Source organism: Mustela erminea, chromosome 10 (genome assembly GCF_009829155.1).
Source record: "Mustela erminea isolate mMusErm1 chromosome 10, mMusErm1.Pri, whole genome shotgun sequence".
Lineage (NCBI taxonomy): Eukaryota > Metazoa > Chordata > Mammalia > Carnivora > Mustelidae > Mustela > Mustela erminea.
This window is the reverse complement of record NC_045623.1, coordinates 3897117-3915011: the sequence shown is the minus strand read 5'-3', so window position 1 is coordinate 3915011 and position 17895 is coordinate 3897117. Positions and strand designations below refer to the sequence as shown.

General features: G+C 45.1%; 1 pseudogene; it reads left to right on the top strand.

Moving 5' to 3' along the window:
- The first annotated feature begins 224 nt into the window (after positions 1–224).
- LOC116567347 lies at positions 225–11504 on the top strand (annotated as a pseudogene).
- The last annotated feature ends 6391 nt before the right edge of the window (positions 11505–17895 follow it).

Sequence of the window (17895 nt, the reverse complement as noted above, 5' to 3'; positions counted from 1 at the left end):
TGTTTACCCATTTAAGGAACACCTGACATAAACTGGGGACCTTGAGAGTCCTGGTCAGATGCTGGCCCTCAGGAGGCCCATAGTTTGGCAGGAAGGCAGACAGGGGTACCATGCAGTGGGGTAGGTGGCCTGTTTGAGGAGTGAAGATGGTCTGATTAACTGTCAGTGTCTCTCCTAGGACTGAGTTCTTCACTCTCCTAACAGTGTTTTGGGACCACATGAGGATGCTTCTGTGGCTTTGTGTCTCAGCTCTGGGTCTTAGGGCCTGGGATGGTTTTCCTTTACTGGATCAGAGTTCTTTAAATGTTACCTTTCCCTTAGGGAGAAAAAAATAGCTTTGCTTTTGGAACACAGAACTTGAAGTCTATAAACTTGGTTTCAAATTCTTGGCTTACCTCCAGCAATGTTTTAAGCAAATTATTCATCCCTTTAAACCTTTATTTTCCCATCTGATAATTGAAATAAATTTATGATTTCCCAAACTTTTGACGGTTAAATGAGATAATGCACATGAAGAACTTTGCACCTGAGCAAGGGAAGCAATGATTCTATCTGTATGTGGCTGGGGTTATGTTTCTCAGTAAGAGGAAGTTTCTTGAGGCTAGGGGTGTCAGTCACATACAGAGGGGCTTTGGCACAACACATGACTCCAAATCAGGTCTGAAAGAACTGACTTGATTTGTGCAATTTTCCATATCATCTTTTCATTGTTTCTACTTGGTAAAATCCACACAAAAGAAAACCCTGCACTTTTGAGATGCTTAGATACATTTCCAGTTTATTGTTGTTTTCCCAGTAGTGCATATAGATGCAGCTCATGAGAAATGGGTATATTTCCAACTTCCTGCTCTTGGCTATTTAACTGTATTCTGGGGATTCCCTGGAGTTGATGTTGAAGAAAAATATGCATGTGTTGCTATTGGAGGTGGTCCTCTGGTTAGCACAGAGAGTTCTCCTGGAGAGGCCTCAGTGATCTGGCCTGAATCTGTCTCTGAGATGGCTAGTACTAGGCCTCTCTGAGGACCTGTAAAATGGACTGTTCTTCTGCAGGTGATTTCTCCTGGGATGAAACACAAGCCAAACGTGTATCAGAGGGCCTTCGGGACCTGTTTGGCAACATCTCTTATCTCACTGAGAAAGGAAATCTCAGTCTCAATGGTGAGGAGGCTTAAAGACAGCTGGGTATGTTCTGTGACTAGAGTGCTTCTGAAATCTGCTCTGCCCCTTGTGGTTGGCATGTGGCAAATGGGACTAAGACAGTGGAGCATCAAGAAAACACCTGCAGGGATGCCACAGGCTTTGGGGGTCTGGTGTGGTACCAGAAGAGGACAGAAGCCAGGACAGGGAGATTCAGCATCTGCACTCAGAGCCCTCTAGCCTAAAGATGGAGACCCTCACCTTGCCCTGAGGGAGTCATCCAACTGAATGGGAGGGCCAGGACCTATCTGCAGAGAGCCTCTAGGTTGAGGAAGAGATGTAGTCCCCTCAGAAAGCACTCAGGGCAGGACAAAGGACACAGTCAGAGTCACAGAGCAAACTGTCAGTGAGCATAGTGTGCAGCAATGAAACTCAGAGGGGCCACTCAGGGCTTTCCCAGGGGAAGCAGTGGGAAGGAGCTTCTTCCTAAAGCAGAGGTCCAGAAATAGAGCAGGGCAGGAGCTTCAGGGTGGAGTCTGTCCAGTGGGATGTGGATGCCCTCTATAGGGAAGCAGAGCATCTAAGCTGCTCTAGGCATGTGCAAACTCTGCGTTAGGGGCAGTGGAGAGGAAATAGATGAGGAGGTGAGAAGGAGATGGTGTGTCTGAGAAGTAGATGGAGTGTCTGTTGAAAGCCTCCTCCCTGGGACTCCTGGGTGTCTCAGTTGGTTAAGCCGCTGCCTTCGGCTCAGGTCATGATCCCAGGGTCCTGAGATCAAGTCCCACATTGGGCTCCTTGCTCGGCAGGGAGCCTGCTTCTCTCACTGCCTCTGCCTGCCTTTCTGCCTGCTTGTGTGTACTCTCTCTCTCTATCTCTGGCAAATAAATAAATAAATCTTTAAAAAATAAATAAATCAATCAAAAAAAAAAAAAAAAGAAAGAAAGAAAAAGACAAGAAAAGAAAAGAAAGAAAGCCTCTTCCCAGGACTCTTCCACCCCTATTGGGCCCATGGAGCCCAGAATGGCACCCAGGGAGGTTAACAAGGGAGGTTAGTGAGGCAGCAATGGGGCAGGATACACTGAGTAATATCCTCCTCACCTTCATGATTACCCCACAGATGTATCCACAGTGATCTCTTGCAAGGAATTGGGGGCCGAAACTGTTGGCTGCAGCATCCCACTCACCATGCCCGTGGATTTCCTTATCACACACCATATCCCTGGACTGGAGTGTCACAACCAGACTACGTGCAGTCAGAGGCTGTGGGAGCTGCGGGCTCAGCACATACACAACAGCTGGTGTGATGTGGCCTACAGGTAAGGGCCATGTGGGGGTATATGATCAATGTTGCTCCTTAGGGTGCTCCTCTCACCCTTACTTACGACTTCTTTCCTCATTTCCTGGGTTGAGCTTATATCAGATTTATAGTGAATAAAATATTAAAAACCCTATAAAATTCTAAATCCTTTTGAATTTTCTAGATCTCCTAAAAGGAAGCAGGGAAGGTTAAATAATAACTATACTTCCTAGCTCCCTCCAAAACTGGTTCACACAGCACACTAGTAGTTATGAATGACTACCAAGTGCGTGGGTGCATTTGTCAGGCATACATTACCATCTCCATGCTCCAGGTGAGGGGACCAAGGCAGGGACATTGTTTGATTTTTCTGAGAGTCATCTAGGTTGACTGGGCGTGTTACGAGGTTGTGGAGCACAGACTGACTCAAAACTGGCTCTTTGCCCACTGCATGTTCCACTTCACTGCATGTAGGGGGCTCTTATGGTGAGGCGTCTTACTCTAGTGGTCACTCTAGTGGGCTCTCTTAGTGCCTAGGACTGCATGTCCTCAGCCCACCTCTGACCTTACCTAGGTGTAGACAGTTCCTATGCATGGTGATTGCTTTTCACTTTGACTACCTTCTGCATCTCTGTTTTTCTGCTTCAGACTTTTACCACTCCTGATGGTGAAAGGGAGTTAATCCCCCACAGGGGTCAACAGTTGTAAATAACTTCCTCAGCCCTCAGTCCTTCTTAGGGACAATATTTAGGTGCATGTACTCAGTTCCTTGGAAGTTTACCTGTCTGGTGGCAGGCAATGGGGGGAAAAGTTCTGAGCCCCAGGTAGCCATTGTGAAGCTGGCCCAATTGTGTATACTTTGTTGGATTTCTTCCTTCTGACTCTCTCTCCTTGCTCCCTCATACCGGCTTCTGGGACCCCTTCTCAAAAAAAGTGCCTGCATCCATGTCCTTATCTGAGGAGATACTTCCTGAGAAATCTATATAAGACAGTAACCTGGCAGGGAGGAATCACATGAACAGCCTATGTGGAGATGACACAGGTTAACATGCATTTTGGAAGAAGGAGGAGAGCTGTGTTTGAGGCAATGTGGAAGCTAAGAAGAATCTTACAGTGTAACTGGGTTAGCTACTCTGGTGGCACCAGGGCCTCTCTTCCTTCTTAGTGTGTAGGATGATTTACATAAAACCTGGGCTTCTAAACAAAGGAGGGAGATAGGGAGTTTGGGGGTTGGTTCTGAATTCTAAGGGAATATAATTGACTTGGCCTATCCACTGTCTGGGACAAGTACATGCAAATTCCCTGTAGTGAACAGAGCTTAAGCCCTTCTCCTTTTGGAAACTGACAAATGGTTCCTTTTGTGGGGATGTGCCACAGTGCCAACCACTCAGCCTATATCTCCTGCTCCACAGCTTCCTGGTTGGGGACCATGGCAGGGTGTATGAAGGTGTTGGCTGGAATGTCCAAGGCGTGCACACCCAGGGATACAACAACATCTCCCTGGGCTTTGCTTTTTTTGGCACCAAGGAAGGTAATCATCATCTCAGTTGCCCTTCTCCAAAGAGTTACCTACTTCTTTGTTTCTACATTGCCTCCTTGACCTTCTCCTAGTTCCCTGATGATCTACTGTCCTGCAGTTCCCCTCTCTCTTGGCTTATGTGAATGGTGTTGGTTCTCCTCTTCCTACTCTGGTTTCCTCCTCAGTCTCTGAGGTATCTCCTTTTCCCCTGGATATTTTTCAGTGGAGGTGGTGGCCATTGTTTCTCTTTATGGACAGTCTTTTTCTTTATGGAAACATGTAGGCTTCTGCTCTCTTCTGTAAGTGACTGTCACATCTTCCTCTCTGACTCTGACTCTTCTGCAGCACCAGACCCTGCTTCCCGTTTCCTATCAGGCACCTCTTCCTCCCATCTCTTACCTCAAGATTTCTGTACAGGTTTTTTTTTTTTTTTTATTTCCAGCATAACAGTATTCATTATTTTTGCACCACACCCCGTGCTCCATGCAATCCGTGCCCTCTATAATACCCACCACCTGGTACCCCAACCTCCCACCCCCCGTCCCTTCAAAACCCTCAGATTGTTTTTCAGAGTCCATAGTCTCTCATGGTAAGACCACTCTGAGGCCTCCAATCCCTGAATCCCTTCCACTTTCTTCTAGTCTTACTGCTGTCTGTCCTCCCAGCTCTCCCAGCATTCTAACATACATGCTCCAGGACCATTCCCCTGAGTTTGTGCACCCTTGACTGTTAAAGCTCTTGCATGTCTAGTTTCTTATTGTCCCCTCCCAATACTCTGTGAGAAAATCCAGACAAGTTTCCTGATTTGCTGTTACACAAAGTACATCCTGAATTCTGGAGGAAGTGACCCAAGAAGAATCAGAAGGCAAGCTCACACCTTCCATTTCCAGTTCCAGGGTGGCTTCCAGCACACCAGAGGACTCTGTGTTCAGCATTTATGTGTGTGTGTGTGTGTGTGTGTGTGTGTGTGTGTGTGTGTGTGTGTTATTGTTACCTGGGTGTCACCCTGTTAGTAGTAGGGTCTTGAGCATGTTACTTCTTGAAGCCTCAAGTTCCTTTCTGTGAATAATAACATAACAGCATCTACCTCAGAGGTTTTTGGTGAGGATTAAAGAAATTAATGCAGTAAAGAGGCTGGCACATGCCTGGATGAGCCTCTTCCAATGGGAAACCCTGACCCAGCTAGCTGGGCATTACTGAACATGGGGTTGCATTTTAGCTCTTCCATGGAGAAAGAGCAATGAATGAAGTTTTGGCAGGTTATTGGGAAAGGTCTTCATCCTGTGGCAGGTGGATCCTTAACTTTTAGGCTTTCCAACCTAGGTGATGAGCCAGTTTCCTTCCAACAGTTATGTAAGGGCTGGCAGGGCATCTAATCCTTCTCCCACAGCCCCATGAAATGCAGGCCAGACCTAGGTTGCTACAGATGGCTCTTTTTCAGGCCACAGTCCCAGCCTGGATGCCCAATCAGCAATGAAGGGCCTGATCTCCTATGCTGTCCAGAAGGGCCACCTGTCATCAAAGTACGTTCAGCCCCTTCTTGTGAAAGGTGAGAACTGCCTACTCCCTCTGCAGAAGGCAAATGCCAAGGAAGGTAAGACCTTCAATCCTACCGGAGCCTCCTTCTAGACCCACCCAACCAGACTACCCCCTACAAACTTTCAAATGCCATTGGGAGTGGACTTTTCAGTTAGGCAACTGGTCACATAGCTCTCTGAACTTTTGGGGCTGGCACACCTTGCGAAGGACCCTCTAGGTTACCTCTTTATCCCTCAGATTCCTAGAATGATAGAACCATTGTATTAACCTGGTGTAATATATGTGTTCTCATTTTTTTAATCAGTCAACAATTACTTACTGAGAACCTGTTATGGAACAAAACACAAAAGTGGTGCCCTTGTGAAGTTTCAACCTAGAGGGTAGAAAAAGAAAATAAGCAAATAAGCAAGTCAAATATTTGGCATGTTAGAAGGTGAAAAGGGCTGTGGAGGCAAACAAAAACAAAAACAGAACCAAAACAAAAAAAAACATGGAGAGGAATAGGCATCTAACACATACAAGCACAACACATAAAAGCACAAATGCACATCTTTCTGAACCAGAACAGCACTGATAAACTGAAGGGCTTACATCACTACCAATACCGAAGTCAGAGGAAATTGTTAGGGTAATTTGGGTATTAAATACTAGATTTTAAAAAGGGTTTAACAAACAATAACATCAAAACCAGTATAGTTAAGTGGCACTTGGCTGACTCAGTTGGTAGAGCATGTGAATCTTGATCTTGGGGTCTTAAGTTTGAGCCCCACATTGGGGAGAGAGTTCACTTAGAAAAAAAAAAAAGTATAGTTAATAACCACTTTCAACCTTTTCCTAGTCTTACTAAAGTTTTAAAGATAATTATCTCTATTATATGAAAGCTCTGAGTAAATTTGATCTCAGTCATTGGATTAGTGCTATCTACTAAAATTAATAATTGCTTATATTGACAGAGAGTTTTAGGGATTACAGGTAAGTCTCAAAGACATGCTTTCAGTTGATGATTCAACTAATTTGTACAAAAGGCCCTGTTATGCAGGCACACACACACATACACACATGACAATCATGCAGATAGATAGGTATCCTTTTTCCTTGGAAATGAACATCCATTTATTCTTAGGATCAACATCCCCACTGTCCTCTGGGTTTTGTTTTTGGTTTAGATCCCATGGCTCTATGATTCTTGCCTCTTGAATCTAATTCAATCAGGAAAACATACTCACCTCTCAGGTGGGCTCTCTTGAGTTCCACAGTCAGAGTCAGGTTAGGATGGGGATGTTCAGTAGTGAACATGGGTGGGCACAATAAGCCCACATGCCCCCCCCCTTTTTTTTTTTGCTTCCCTTCTCAGTTTGCTCCACTATTATCTCATGGTCTGCATGGGAGGCCAGGGAGACCCATTGCTCCCAGCTAAGTACATCATCATCATACACACTGCTAGGAGAACCTGCATCATGTCTGATGAGTGCTGCCTGCTGGTCAAAGATATCCAGTCCCTCCTCATAGACAGGCTGAACTCGTGTGACATTGGATATAAGTAAGTGGACCTCAGGACATGTGGGCTTCTTTTGCCTGAGGACAGACTCTGAATTTTTGAATTACTGAATGTGCACCATATGAGAGGTGCTTTATGTATAACTTTGATTTTTCATGCAGCTCTGGGTGAGTCTTACCTAGGATATAGCTAAAGGGCTAGTCATTCTCCTTGGGCATGTACTCAAAATGTGTCCTTTTTAAAGATCATATATTGACATGATTGAGGCCAAGACTGATGGAAAGCTATTAGAGGAAGTTGTACAAATGCAAGATTGTAAGCCTGTAGAGAATATCTTTCCTGTCTGAAGGCGCCAGATAATATCCTTTGTTTGCTCTAATGCCAAGATCTGTAATTTTTTTTAATTTTTATTTTTTATAAACATATAATGTATTATTAGCCCCAGGGGTACAGGTCTGTGAATTGCCAGGTTTACACACCTCACAGCACTCATCATAGCACATACCCTCCCCAATGTCCATAACCCCACCACCCTCTCCCTCCCTCCCTCCCCCTGGCAACCCTCAGTTTTGTGAGATTAAGAGTCTCTTATGGTTTGTCTCCCTCTCTTCCTACCCCCCCCCAGTCCCCCCATGTTGCATCTCCACTTTCTCATATCAGGGAGATCATATGATAGTTGTCTTTCTCCAACTGAGTTATTTCACTAAGCATAATACCCTCTAGTTCCATCCATGTCGTCACAAATGGCAAGATTTCATTTATTTTGATGGATGCATAGTATTCCATTGTATATATACACCACATTTTATTTATCCATTCATCTGTTGATGGACATCTAGGTTCTTTCCATAGTTTGGCTATTGTGGAAATTGCTGCTATAAACATTCGGATGCACATGCCCCTTCAGATCACTATGTTTGTATCTTTAGGTATATACCCAAGGTATATGACCCAATTGCTGGGTCATAAGGTAACTCTATTTTCAACTTTTTGAGGCACCTCCATACTGTTTTCCAGAGTGGTTGCACCAGCTTGCATTCCCACCAACAGTGTAGGAGGCTTCCTCTTTCTCCTGTAATTTTTTTTTAATAAAGAGCACACTGACTTAATGGGATAATAAAAACTTCTTGCAGGATGCACTCCAAGCTCACAGATAAGATGTATGAGGTTAGAGACCATCTCATATCCATCAGAAATAATAATACTGAACGTTAAGTCTCAGGATGGGCCACCACTAATCCAGACAGTACACATTAATCAAGAAGCCCTTTGTTTCGGGGCTTCATGGCTTAGCTAGTGGAGTTGGAATTTAGACCTATCTTCCTTCTGGCCAGGCACTCTGTTCAGGGTACAGACAGTACACATTAACTAAGAAGCCCTTTGTTTAGGGGCTTCATGGCTTCATGGCTTCATGGCTTAGCTAGTGGAGTTGGAATTTAGACCTACCTTCCTTCTGGCCAGGCACTCTGTGCCTTAGCTGGATTTACCAATTACCACTGGATTACCAAATCCAGTGGGCTTACATTTACCAATTGTGATTACCGTGGAATTACAATTACTACGTGATTCTGTGCTGATAGAATCTCCTCTCTCCTTCCTGCTTTAGTTTCAACCCTTTTGAGATAGGAGAAAATTTCCTCCAATACCTTTCATCTGTTAAGACTTGTCAAGTGCTCTGCTATATCCTGCTATGCAGGTTTATACAGAGTTGCTCTCTTTGAATAGAATGGATACCTGAAATTTTACTATATGTTTTTAACCTAAAATGGAAAATGATGGGTGCTGAGAAAGGACCTTTTCCTTTTTCCATTCAGGTTTCAGAAGCCAGTTTCCTGTCCCTTGGTTTTTGCCCTTTTATTGTGTCCCTTGTACCATAACTTTCATGACCCTGCTCACTGTGAAATGACCTGTAGTCAGGAGTGAACACCCACTTGCTATAAATTAATTCACTGAGAATACAGTTGAATGCGTACTCTGTGACATGGGGATGCTATCAGATGTAGCACAGATTTGGTTCTTGCCTTAATGGAGCTGATACTCTGCTAAATGAGAAAGATAATTAAATGAATAAATCATAATAGAGTACATTAAGTGTTATGATAAAGGGTGCAAAAATGTAAACAGGAGACATTTTTAACACACTAGCTTGCTAGGGTATTGAGTATTAAGGAAGTACTCCTTGGGAGGTGACTATCAGCTGACCTAAGAAATGAGCGAACTTGTCAGAAGAGTGGGAAGAGTGTTTCAAACAGAGAAAAAGGACCTCTGTGGAAAGTCCTGGATGCCAGCCCGAGAATGGTGTCTTTGAGGAACCAAGAGAATTTTATCATAATTAAAATAGATGACAAAGAGACGGATGGTGAAAGATAAGGAGGCAAACAGGGGCCATCTCATGAATAACCTTGACACTTAAACTGGGAAGTTTGGACTATGTTGCCAAGGGACTAAAAGCAGGGTTTGATATTAAATTTGCATCAGAAAGACATGAAGAACTGCACATTTAAAGAAAGGACACAGGGAGACAAAGTGCAGAGGAGTGAGGGGCAGCCACAAAAGACAGCTGGGAGAGAGAGTAGGATGGAAGTGAAGGGGGGAAGATGTTTGTGGATGCAGAGGGATCAGGCAAGGCAGGGCTAGAGAAGTGTACTTTGACCTTAGTAGTGAGGCAGCCACAGCTTACCTCCAGGGAAACAATGTCATTGGCAAGGTTTGGGGAAGGCCAGGTTGCAGGGATGGCAGCTGTTGCTCTTTTCTTCCTAGACTGTGAGCTCCTTAAGGTAGCAGCAGTGTGGCAGAGCTGGATAGGCTCATGAGAGTGGATTATTAGGGAGCCTGGACATTTTTTAAATCATCAGTAGCTGAAAATCAGCTATGGTGGGAGTTTTACACTACAGAAATCAGTAAAGGCTATAAATTGGGCTTCCTCCCCTTGCCCCTTTCTGATGAAAGCTGGTTTATCAACATGCCCTTGCTGTCTTTTTTGTAACTCAGTGCTTAGAATTTAATAGCTAATCAGTGTCTGCTGAATAAAGCATGAGTGATTGAATGAAAGAGTGAATAAATAAATGAAACAATCCCAGATTGTCTGTCTGTCATGCTGATCTCCATCTCCCCTCATGGTCCTTTAGCTTCCTCGTGGGGCAGGATGGTGCTATTTATGAAGGAGTGGGCTGAAATGTCCAAGGTTCCCATGCTCCTGGCTACAATGACATTGCCCTGGGCATTGCCTTTATGGGAACTTTCTTGGGTAAGTGCATGCTTTGGGCAGTAGCAGTCATTGTATGGTGTTTGAGGGAGAGTGTCTCAAATGCAAGACAACAGCATCAAACTCAGGCATCACTTCAGTGCCTGCATATGCTAGACTTAGCCAGCTTCAGATTTATCATTTGACTAATCTGAGTGTTACCAGGAGTGAACTCCCCCACCCCCAGAGAGAATGCCCACCCTGAATCTATCTCCTTCACAACCAATCAAATGTCTTTCTCTTCTGACATCAAAACATATATAAGACAAGGGGAAAATATCTTTGTGCATATATTTTGCTAAGTTTTTACCATGGCAACAATGTGGGAACCTTTACCTTATTTGCCACATCCCTAGATTAGTCCTTGTATCAGCATCCAGAATGTTCACTGACAATTGCCATTGTTCAGACCTCTTGACCAGAGTTTGTTTAGACTCAGGGAACTTTTGCTGCACCTCTGGGAAGAGGAGCCCATGTCACTGGGACTGGTTCAGGGTGATACTAAAATGAATGTTGGGTGGGGCGAGGGGATACCTAGGAAGGTGCCTGGGATGGGGGTGGGTATGTGAAGGTACAGGAAGCACACCTTGTGGCCAAAGCAAGGTTTCTCAGCTTCAACACTATTGACATCCTGGATCGGGTAAGTCTTTGTAGAAGAACTGACCTGTGTATTGTAGGACCCTTAGCTGCATCCCTGGCTTCTCCCCCAGATGCCTGTAACATATTTTGCCTATTTGTGACAACCAAAAACGTGTCTAGTCAGTACTAAATATCCACTGGGAGGCTAAATTCCCCCAATTGAGAACTACCAAGTTAAATATTTGCAATAGACAAACATTCTGTACATCCCCAAACAACTCTATGTATCCCAGACTCTGTTCTTTTCATTCAGGAAGAACTTTGATGCTGATGAATCTAAGGCCTGACTTTGTTTTCTGTATATAGACTTGCAGGCAGTAGCAGAATATATTAGCATGGTGGTAGGGGTGCATTACAGGTGATTCAGGAGTGGGTCCTGCCCTGGGCAGGGTGCCTTGGAAACCTTTAACAGATAGATAACTGTTTTGCAGATACCTCGCCCAATGCCACAGCTTTGGAGGCAGCCTAGAACCTGATCCAGTGTGCAGTGGACAAGGGATATTTAATTCCCAACTACCTGCTGGTGGGGCACAGTGATATTGTCAACACCCTGTCTCCCGGGTGAGCTTTGTACAACATCATTAAGGCTTGGCCTCATTTCAAACACCGAGGAAGCCCCTGCTCCCTCTGAGACTATTCCCTGTGTCTGCCTGGCTGCCGGGCTTTCCCTGTCCTCACCCTCTGTCCTGACTCAACACTTGGGTGTCCCCTCCCTGTCAGCCCCATCCTGTCCCTCCTTTTTCAGGTTAGGATGATCCTCTACTGCTAGCCCCCCATTATCCTCCAAGCAGCTCTGAGACCCCAGAGCTGGACATTCCCAGCCCTCTGAGTAGGCCCCACCTTCCTCTCTCCTCATCTTCCCCTTCCCTGAGCACCCAGCTCCTAAGCCAGGTGGGAAGGTGGGCTGATGCTTGTTTGACTTCTCTTTCCCTTTCTGGCTGCCCCTCTGTCCCATGTACCTTAGCCCTGTCATCTGCCTGGCAGCCCCCAAGACTCACATGGGTTCAAGGCCTGAAGCCCCTCTCTGCGCACACACCAACTTGTCTAAATGTGAATGTGGCCCTTATTTCAGGGCCCCATCACTTATAGGTGTGCTACCTCCCTCCACTGGATTGTGAGGATTTCCAGTTTTCTTTTCCCCCACGCCCTCAGGTCCTGAGCAGTGTCTAGAGTCTTGTAGGTGCTACAGAAGTTTGTTGGAGAGGTGGACAAATGAACGAAAGAGTGGATCAAGTCCCTGCTCCTCTTTTCAGTCTGCTCCACTACCCCTTCTCTGGGAATGCCTTCTGGGGCAGTCCTCCATCCTGCCAGCTTTCTTTCTGTTCCTGCCCTTCCCTGTCTGAGGCTCAGAGCCAGCTTTTGTGGCTTATGTGTAATAGTTGCTATGCCTCAAGGGTCCTGTGTCCTGTCCTCCTTGAACTCCCCTAGGACAGAGACTACATTCCTCCAGGCCTATCTGGGCTGTGTTCATATAAGTCACCTGTGCCCTACAAGGTGTGGGTTCACTGGGGACATAGAGCCTGGCACTCTGCAGTCCTCTAGGCCTGGGATCCTCCCACTCAGAGAGAAGCCAGATACTGAAAGTATTCTGCATGCAGTAGGCAGTATTCTGCTGTGCACTGGAAGCACATGGGTAGGATCTTATTTCTCCTGATCTGGAAACATGAAGGGGGAAGAAGAAGGGGAGGGTTAAAAAGAAGAAGCCAGAAACATGGACTTTTCTCCCCTCTATATCCTTTGGTATTCATACTGTGTCTGGTGTTTTATATCTCTTCCTTCTGGGTATTTACCCCAAAAATACAGATGTAGTGAAAAGAAGGGCCACCTGCACCCCAATGTTCATAGCAGCAATGGTCACAATTGCCAAACTGTGGAAAGAGCCAAGAGCCAACAGAAGAATGGATAAAGAAGATACAGTCCATATATGTAAAGGAATATTACACAGCCATCAGAAAGGGTGAACACCCAAATTTTGTATCAACAAGGCAGGTTTTGACAGCCTCTTATTTTTACAGCCCTTTTGCTTTTCAAAGACTGTCCCTGTGATCTTACTGCATTTGCTGTCCTTTTGTTATTTGTTGTCTGGCCACCTGGCATGTAAGCAAAGGAAGGAATGATTTATCTCGAGGGTTAGGTGGGCTAGGGGACCCAGTGCCCCTTTCTGATTTACTGAACCCTCAAGAGTTGGTTCCTGGAGAACCCCCTTGAGCTCTCTCTACCAGACTCTCCTTCCTTGGGGGAGGGGGCTGGATACAGACTTCCCAGGGGAAACTTCTATTTCTCCATCACTTAAAACATCAAAGATGAGTTTCCCAACCCTTCACACAGGGAGTAGCCAACAAGGAGGGTGTGAGATGCTGAGGAATAGTATCACAATAAAAACTGTCCTTCAAATTTCTTGACCTTTCTTACAATCCTACCTTTGACTGAGGAAGGTTCTCTTCCCTTTGATTCAAACCTGATCCCGGAGGATCTTGTTGGCCTCCCGGAGCCTCTGTCCCAGGCAGGGTCTTGTTGGCCTCCTGGAGCCTCTGTCCCAGGCAGGCTGTAGACAGGGCTGTAGACACCCTGACCTCCACAAACACTCTTCAAGGCCTCCTCAAATCAACAACTCTGTGGTCTAGACTATTGTCTTTTGCAAATACTTAACTTGTATTGGTCTCACATATACAATCTAAGTAAAAACAGAGCACTCAGTGGGCAAATGCTTTTTTTTTATGGCAAATTCTGAGGCAGCCTGTTCTGTGCCATTGCCTCTTCTGAGTCCTCAGTATAGATAAATTCTTCCCAACTCCACTTAATCATGAAGTGGGGTTCATACTACCCCTCACCCCCTCAGAGGGTTGTTGAGAGAGTTAAGTGAATGAAGTGTGGTAAGGTCTTAGACCTCATGGTTGGCATGTGATAATGATTCTATTAAAGTTCCTGGAGGTATGGATATTCATATTGCTATTGCTGTAGTTTTGCTGTCATAGGAGCCAAGAGCAGGCTGCCCCCAAATGCGCCACTTTGGCATACCAATCCTTTTAAGTGAAAGTTATGTAAGAGACAGCCTGTGCTAGAAGGACACTCAGACCCTTTTTTTTTTTTTTTAAATTTGTTATTTTCAGCGTAACAGTATTCATTATTTTTGTACCACACCCAGTGCTCCATGCAATCCGTGCCCTCTATATTACCCACCGCCTGGTACCCTGACCTCCCACCCCCCCCCCCTTCAAACCCCTCAGATTATTTTTCAGAGTCCATAGTCTCTCATGGTTCAACTACCCTTCCAATTTCCCCCAACTCCCTTCTCCTTTCTAACTCCCCATGTCCTCCATGCTATTTGTTATGCTCCACAAATAAGTGAAACCATATGATAACTGACTCTCTCTGCTTGACTTATTTCACTCAGCATAATCTCTTCCAGTCGCGTCCATGTTGCTACACTCAGACCCTTCTTAATCCCACTGAAAGCAGAAGTAAATCTCCATGTGAAAGGTATCTCCCCTGTAGCATGAGGTAAAGAGATATCCTCATCACCAGAGGTGGGGAATGGAGAGCAGAGAAGGCTATATAAAAATTTTTTTGTTAGTTTTTACTAATTTACTACCCCAAGCTCCCAAAATTAAATTTCCTTTATTCTGTCAATGCCTGACAAACTTATTATCTCTTTGTTTAAAATATATAAAAACTAACAGCCTTGGTTATTTCTTTAGTTCTCAATTATATTTTTAGGCCTCTGTGTGCACTTAATAACTAACTTTCAGGTTTTATTCTCCCGTTAATCTATCTCATATAAATTTAATTTCCAGTCCGGCCAGAAGACCTCAAGTTTAGAGAAGAATTTTCTCTTTCCTTCAGTATCAATTAGTCCTATTTGCAGCAGAAATAGGCTGCAAATAGGCTATGCAGGCACCAGCCCTGGGAGCTCCCAGGAGTTTGACACTTCCCGTGACAGCAGGCTGGCCTGAAGCTTGTGGCACACAGGCCTTGGCAGGTCAGAAGGAGCTCATGGTAAAAGAGGGACACACACCTCATGAAGGAGGTGTCAGAGTAAGAGGGGTTCTTACTGTCAGAGTAGGAGGGGTTCTAGGGCTCATCTTGTCAGTTGTTTTCCACAACTAGTAGCTGGGAGGGGAAAAAAAAGACACCAAACGAAGTTTTTTTTTTGGTTCCAGAATAAAATGCTTATCTGGCTAAAACCCTACATTTTATAGAAAATTGAACCCACAGGGGTCAGATGACCTGTTCGAGTTCATTCAGTGAGAAGACAGACTCAGATTCTGAGCATGGCACCATTCCTCTCACCTGTCTGGTCAAGATAATTTTGTGGTCCCTCTTTTCAGACAGAGTAAACAACTCAACATGGCAGTTAGAGCCTTCCACAATCTCACTCCAAGTTACCTTTTCTCACAGAATGAGCCCAGGTGGGCAAGGTATGGGCTCAGCTGCTGGGCTTTTCCATCTTGGAGCCTTTGCCCACACTGTCCCTGCCCCACTCCTGACTACTGCAATTACACCAGGTTTAAAACACTAATCCAGTCTAGCTCTCCCAAAAGGCTTCCTGATTCTCTGGACCAGAAATGACATCTTCTTGCCCCAGGTGCCCATGGACTTCACCTGAGTCTCTTCCTCCCCACTTCTCCCTCCCAACCTGGACTCCCCAGGCTGCACCACACCTGTCAGGTCTCAGGATCTCCAGGGGCACATGGAGGCCTTTGTGTCTGTGCAATGGAAGGGGAAGAGCCATGCCTGGGCAGGGCTGGGGGAGCAGAGGCAGCATTCCCAGCCTGGGAATGCAGCTGTTATTCCCTCAGCTGGTTTTGAGAAATTTGTCAAGAGTGGAAAGTCCCGTGTCTTCACATTGCATGAAACTGCCCACTAGTTGTAGCACATCAGATTTTTCACAGATTAATTCCATCCTTATTCTGGGACAACAGGTGCTCCCACTTCTGGTGTACTCCCCCCACGCCCACAAATCAGTGAGATTTGGGAAAAAACATGCTCCACCACCAAATTCCCCCACCATCCTTGGATGCTTCTGTGACCTTATTGTGAAGGCCTCAGCCAGGGATGGGGTAGGGCAGGGACTATCTCAGCCCCACTTGCCCAGCTACCTCCTATACTCCTAGGCTCTTCCTCTGTCCCTTTGGCTTCTTTGTTTCCCACTTCAGTTCTCTCTCTCTCTCTCTCTATCACACATGCACCCTTCTTCATTATCTCTATGTCTCTGTCTCCCTCTCACCTCTGCCTATGTCTCTCTTTTTCTTGCTTTCTTTCACACTGCCTCCCTCTCTGCCCTTCAATGCTTCTCATTTTCTGTCTCTGTTCACCCTTCTGGTTCTGTGGCTGACCTGATTCTGCCCTCTTCTTTTGTTTTCCCCAGCATCTAGAAAATGGCAGCATGGAAGAAGCAGCAGGAAAGGGGCCTGTGCCTTAGCACTATTGATCCCCACCAATGTGTCCCACCCTGCTCCAGGGCTTCCAGGGTTCCAGGGAGTGGAAGGAGGAGCAGGAGGCCAAGGGTTGGGTGGCTATGGGTAAGGGACACATTTTTCAGAATTTAATGCCACACAGAAGTGGAAGCAGGGCAGGTGTGTTTCTGGCCCAGCAGGTTTTGCCTGGCAGGGCTGATTGAGTGCAAGGCCTTAATTAGAAATGCTGACTAGGAGAGAAGAGAAGGTGTTATTACCTGGGAAGAGTGGTAGGTGGGGTGGGAGGTCTTGGGAGGTGTGGGAGAACTTAGGGGACTTTCTGCAGAGCCTACAGTAAAATGTGACTCCCTCTGGTAGGGAGTTGGGAGTTCCCTTTCAGGGTGGCCAGCAGTCTTTTGGTACCCAAGAATGATGCAGCTGTCTGCATGGAAGGGGAGATGGGAAGTTTCTTAATTCTTCCTCTAGGCTCAGCTCATATTTTCTTTCTTTTAAGAGTCCATCTTTTGAGGCTACCAAATTAGGATTCTTCTGTATGGTTCTTCTTTAGCATTCTGTTCATTTGTAATTATTTTTTTTGCGTGTTTTTCTGTGTGTGTGCCCATATGTGTGTACATGTTTTATGTTGTCTGACTGACGTACTAGATTATAAGGGCCATAAGAGTGGGGACCATGTTTACCCCATCCATGTCTGTGTCAGTACTCAGCAAACATTTTAGACATGCAGAATTCAAAGGGAAACTGGTGTTGTGATTGTCTATTGACTTGTTTTGGAGCAGGTGGCAAATGTAATTCGTTTATCCGGTTTGTCCTGGATGGTGTCCCTCCCACTGGCTCATCATATGGGGCTGGAGGAGGAAGGAGGAGCCCAAGGTGTGAAGGTGGAGGGAAGAAACTGACCCGGGATCAAACAAGTTCACAGCAGACCCAGAGACTGGACACCAATATTTGAATAATTAAGATAGCTGAGTGTCTAATAATATTCAGTGGTCTTTCTTCCTGCAGGGAATCACTATATATATAATTTCACTTAATCTTTAAAACAGCTCTGTAGGGCTCTTTGACAGCTGAGGAAACTGAGGCTGGGCTTGGAGAGATTACATGACCTTCCTGAGGTTAATTACACAGCTAGTACATGACAGTGCTGAACTGAGTTTCTATTTCTTTGTCTGGACATTAGGCTGTTCTCCAGGTTGCTCACATTCCCTTTACAGTGGGTGGCCAGAACTGGACAAAAAAACCAGGGGATAAAGTTCACAGGAGTAATTACCTTATTGATCTAACAATATTCTTTAATTTATAAGGTGATACCTGCAAAACCCTATGTAAATGGTGTAGTTCTGAATTTATTTTGTAATAATAATTATAGCAATGACAAAGAAATAAACAAACAAAAAACTAAACTCTATATACATAGAACAAACTGGTGTTACCAGAAGGGAGATTGGGAGGGAGGAGGTTGGTTGAAATAGATAAAAATAATTAAGAGGTGCAAACTTCTAATTATAAAATAAATGTCATGAAAACGAAAAGTACAGCATAAGGAATATAGTCAGTAATACTGTAATAACATACAGTGACAAACAGTGACTACACTTACTGTGGTGA